This window comes from Eumetopias jubatus, unplaced genomic scaffold, assembly GCF_037043125.1.
Source record: "Eumetopias jubatus isolate StellerSeaLion01/CBP00866 unplaced genomic scaffold, mEumJub1_p1.0 scaffold_11, whole genome shotgun sequence".
NCBI classification, from domain to species: Eukaryota; Metazoa; Chordata; class Mammalia; order Carnivora; family Otariidae; genus Eumetopias; species Eumetopias jubatus.
This window is the reverse complement of record NW_028274817.1, coordinates 102619338-102625337: the sequence shown is the minus strand read 5'-3', so window position 1 is coordinate 102625337 and position 6000 is coordinate 102619338.

Sequence of the window (6000 nt, the reverse complement as noted above, 5' to 3'; positions counted from 1 at the left end):
AGCCTTTATAAATTGTACTTAAAGAATAATTTATACCGTGTAATATTAACGGATAATGCATAAAATGACATCGTATGTCTTATGGTACAATCCTGATATGAAAATATTTAATGAGACTTTTTTAGGCGCAAAGTTCAGAACCCATTCATACTACTTGAAAAAGTGTTTTGTTATTATACCTTAAACACACAAAAAAAGTGTTCTGTTAAAAGATGCATGGGATTTAGGTTCAGAACTAATAAGTCACAAATTAAATTCTAGGGACTTTCTCTGGTTTCTGGGTCTTAATGGGTCTCTTGGTCTCTGCTTTTTCTAAGCTTATCTTTGTGCATTGTCTCCACTCTTAACTCTCTTGGACTAGCTTTCTCTAACTATTCATAGTAGCTTTTCCATTATAACTTTGGATTTCACATGTTGATTATAGCTTCTCTGGCCTAAGTCTACCTAAAGTCTCCTGTTTCTGCTTAGAGAGGATGGTTCTGATTAGGCCAACTCATCTTTTTCATGAAACCAAGGCATGGGTTATTTGCCTGCCTAGGAATTGTCTGCCCTTGGGTCAGGGGCCATGTTTGCATCAATCAGTCATTCTGATCTGTGCATGAGGGCACATAGATAAACAAACGGCCTTCTCTCACCAAGCGCTATCCTCCATCACTGCCTCTCAGTCCCATCACTGGGACTACAAACTCTATGCTTTATCTAAACCAAACTTCTTATCTAAATATACCTCATCATTTCACTACTCACACTGTTAGCTTGCCTTTTCTCACTTCTTAGAATTGTCATCACTGAATTCATGATTAATTTCAAAGCCCCCATCTCTTGCATGCCCCCACAAAGTCCTTTTTTTTGACTACCCTGGGAAGAATTAACACTGTCATAGCACTCTGACTTGTCTGACAGCACTTATGGTATTGTAGTTCCATTATGAGAGTAATATACATGAACTAGTGACGATAAAGAGCTTGCTTTTGACACCATTCTCTTGGGAAGTTTATGAAAGAAAACTATGAGACCATAAGTTTGTTAACATTATGACAGTGAACATAAGGGCAAAACCAGCACCCACACATATACACATTCACAAAAATCATACATACATACAACTCAACCAAATTTGGTGTTCTAACATCCTCACACATGAAAACTATCAAAGTACTATTTCTGAGCTGTGTTGTTTTCTTCCTACAAGAGACCTCATTCTACTGGTGGAAGAAGTGCTTTTACAACAACAGTGTCATGTTTTAAACAATGGTAGAAAAAAGGATCTATTTTCTGCATGAGTCAATTTCTTCAATGAATATTTCAGGCAAATGAATAAGCACTTGATTAACTCCATGCTTTGTTTCAGTGGTTTCCATGGGTGGAGTGGTTTCACCAAATTCCATGTGTAAATTGGTCAGATAGAACAAGAATTTAGATTCCCACAATCTTTTTTGGAACTTTCAAACTTCTTTTATCTCATCAGACGCACAGATTGAGTTGAGGCTTTCTTCCTAAACCGGGTTGTCGCAACGAACCCAGGAGTCAGTAGCTTAATTTTCTACTTCTTTGCATCAAATTTTCTCTTGAAAGTGATGCATGCAATATTGAAGAATGGCAAGGAGGAGCCTCTCTGAAGTGTTAAATATTTGGTTCAGTGGGTCCTATCAGCAGGTAGGGCCTGCAGGGAACTTGTTTATCCAGCAGAACGATCTCATTATGAGGACAGTGATATAGTATAGTTTACTTCATACCCTGAAGCCATTCAAGGAAATAACTGAGTGAGTGATATTCATCTTGGCCCTGTATTGTGCTGTTGTGACTTGCAATAACTGGCAGCATATTAAAAAAGAGATCAGGGACTATAGCTACTCCATTGAATGAAGTTCTGAAATTTCAAAGCTGTTGAATTATTCAGTATTTTCCAATTTATAGAATAAAAGAATATGTGATTGACTATTTCATGGCACATTAATGGAAATAAAGGAAGAGAATGCACAGGCTTTATACATTTCACAGTTCATATTTATTTCTCATAATTTCATGGTACCCAGGTGGGTCTCTGTATAAGCCAGCGTGGCCCTTAATGTCAAATGCAAAGACAAGAACTTAACTTTGAATACTAGAGAACAATAAAAAAAGAAATATTAAAAAAACCACCTTTAGTGATGAATGATCACTAAAAGGAACCTACAACACTGCCTTTATAAGCTTCGAAATATTCGTGAATACCAGATTGAAAAATAAAGTTTGAGACCAGTGTCCCATCTTGCCCATAACAATACACTGGAAACAACATAAGCTGTAAGTTTAGAATAGAAGGGAACCCTGCTTAATGTGATATGGGTAAGATTATCAGATGCTTTACCCTATCCCTAGCAGTGCCTAGGGTACCTTGTACATTTTAGTTGAAATAATGAATCAGTGAATGCCTCCCTGCAGAGGTCACTCAAACTAAATACTGTAAAATCCCCCCGCAAATGCAAATATTTTCTGTTTGAAACATATTAAAGAAAAGAGGCATGGCATGACTACCAAGGCCATAAAGGTTCTATACCTTTGAGCTACTTGGAGCGGTATACAAAGGGGCATACAAAGGAACCTAGCTATGGCTTTTGGGTACAATACCCAAAGAAAGGATATTGAGCTGGATGAACCATGAGAAGTTATGTTCCTCTTTAAAGGTATTTACTAGTTAGCCATATAAGAAGCAAACTGCCACTTTCTGAGAATTTGAACTTGTATGTAAATAAGAACAGCTTAACTGCAACAAATGTTTTCATGAGGCAGCAACTGCTAGGCCAGAAGATTCCTCTGGCTTTTCGTTTAATCCGTATTGATAAGCAGGCTATGAAGATAATCTCAAACCAGCACTTGAGAATCTTTTAATTGCTAAGTAACATTGCATCAACTTAAATTTGCTTTGAATTTAGTAGATGTTCACATTAATAACTGTCCAGTCCAGTTTTTCATGTAAGTGCATCCTCTCAAATCTATCAGCCCTCAAAAAGTGCATACAAAATATTCACACTCAGAGGCTATTCCCTCTTAAAGGCAGGGGAAAACAAAAACAGAAACAACAAAGTCTGAGTCAATGCAATTTCTGTTGTCTAAACATAGATTTCTAATTTCTCTTTCTACAGTTACATTGTTAGTATATAAGAAAGCAACTGATTTCTGTGCATTGATTTTGTATCCTGCCACATTACTGAATTGCTATATGAGTTCTAGTAATTTGGAGGTGGAGTTTTTTGGGCTTTCCATATAAAGTAGCATGTCATCTGTGAAGAGAGAGAGTGTGACTTCTTCTTTGCCAATTTGAATACCTTTCATTTCTTTTTTGTTGTCTGATTGCTGTTGCTAGGACTTCTAGTATTGTGTTGAACAATAGTGATGAGAGTGGGCATCCTTGTCATGTTCCTGATCTTAAGGGAAAGGCTCTCATCTTTTCCCCATTGAGGATGATAGTCACTATGGGTTTTTCTTACATGGATTATATGAACTTGAGGAATGTTCCCTCTATCCCTATACTCTGAAGAGTTTTAATCAGGAAAGGATGCTGTATTTTGTCAAATACTTTTTCTGCATCAATTGAGAGGACCATATGGTTCTTCTCTCTCCTCTTATTAATGTGTTCTTTCACATTGATTGATTTGCAAATGTTGAACCACCCTTGCATCCCAGGGATAAATCCCACTTGGAACAGAATAGACAGCCCAGATATGGACCCTCAACTCTATGGTCAAATAATCTTCGACAAAGCAGGAAAAAATATGCAATGGAAAAAAGACAGTCTCGTCAATAAATGGTGCTGGGAAAATTGGACAAGTATATACAGAATAATGAAACTTGACCATTCTCTAACACAATGTGCAAAGATAAACTCAAAATGGATGAAGGACCTCAGTGTGAGACAGGAATCCATCAAAATCCTAGAGGAGAACATAGGCAGTAACCTCTTTGACATCAGCCACAGCAACTTCTTTCAAGATACATCTCCAAAGGCAAGTGAAACAAAAGCAAAAATGAACTTTTGGGACTTCATCAAGATAAAAAGCTTCTGCACAGCAAAGGAAAGACCCAACAAAACAAAGAGGCAACCCACAGAATGGGAGAAGATATTTGCAAATGACACTACAGACAAAGCGCTGATTTCCAAAATCTGTAAAGAACTTCTCAAGCTCAACACCCTAAAAACAAGTAATCAAGTCAAAAAATGGGCAGAAGGCATGAACAGACACTTCTCCAAAGAACACATACAAATGGCTGACAGACCCATGAAAAAATGTTCATCATCATTAGCCATCAGGGAAATTCAAATCAAAACCACATTGAGATACCACCTTACACCAGTTAGAATGGCAAAAATTGACAAGGCAAGAAACAACAAATGTTGGAGAGGTTATGGAGAAAGGGGAACCCTCTTACACTGTTGGTGGGAATGCAAGTTGGTACAGCCACTTTGGAAAACAGTGTGGATGCTCCTCAAAAAATTAAAAAGAGAGCTACCCTATGACCCAGCAATTGCACTCCTGGGTATTTACCCCAAAGATACAGACATAGTGAAAAGAAGGGGCACATGCACCCCAATGTTCATAGCAGCAATGTCCGCAATAGCCAAACTGTGGAAAGAGCCGAGATGCCCTTCAACAGATGAATGGATAAAGAAGATGTGGTCCATATATACAATGGAATATTACTCAGCCATCAGAAAGGATGAATACCCAACTTTTACATCGACATGGATGGGACTGGAGGAGGTTATGCTAAGTGAACTAAGTCAAGCAGAGAAAGCCAATTATCATATGGTTTCACTCATTTGTGGAACATAAGGAACAGCATGGAGGACATTAGGAGAAGGAAGGGAAAAATGAAGGGGGGGAAATCGGAGGGAGAGATGAACCATGAGAGACTGTGGACTCCAAGAAACAAACTGAGGGTTTTAGAGGGGAGGGGGGTGGGAAGATGGGTTAGCCTGGTGATGGGTATTAAGGAGGGTACGTATTGCATGGAGCACTATCTTAAGTTTCTATCATGAATCATGGAACACTACATAAAACAAATGATGTACTGTATGGTGACTAAAAAATAATAAAATAAAATAAAATAAATAAACATAGATTTCTCCTCACCATGATTAAAGAATGCCTGAGCTTGTCAACACAGCCTCTAAGGTAGAGTTTAAGGTTCAAGGAAACCTTCTATATTTGATTTTTCCACCTGTTCTTGGCTCTTTAAATATGCATGAAAAGATACAAAGTATTCCCCATGATTTGTTTTCTGAATTTATTACCACTTTTTAAAGGCAGAAGTCTGATAGTGCTTATGAAAATACTATATAAATGAGGGAGTTCTATATAATTGAAATGAACTCTTAATTTTACACCCATGACAAAAATGAGAAACAGATCCTGAGAAAGGTGCACAGATACTTGCTTGTAATACCATGAACAAAATGCAGTGTCAGCAGATTCCCATCATGACAAACACATGATTATACATATAAATGTAGATGAACACCCAGTTGTGTATAAAGCTAATATGTGTACAGCCTATTATGCATTTTCTTGAGACCTCTTCTACAGTGATAATACAAAACTTAGCATCACTAAAAAGAAGTCTCTGACCTTTTTTAAAATTTTCACTTAGAAATTTACGTGAAGGAACAGTATACAAATTGTGTACTTTTGTGCAGTTTTCCCCTTAATTTTTGCACTAAGTTAATCAAATAGACAATGTGTGATATTATTCTTTTGAAAGCAAATGCATATTAAAACACACACTAGGCTTCATTCCCATTTCTTTTTAATGTTTCTCTGATTTTAGGAGACTTGAATGCACAACAGAGCTCACAGTATGGAAAAGATACACAGACATACTTTTGTTGCACTGACTAGACAATGCAAGCAATAGCATTCTGCTGTAAACACTTGTGATAAAAGCAAAAAAAAAAAAAAGTTTTGTAAGCTAACAAATAAGTGTACCCCAACCACACTTGCCAACTTCCATCTCAGACCT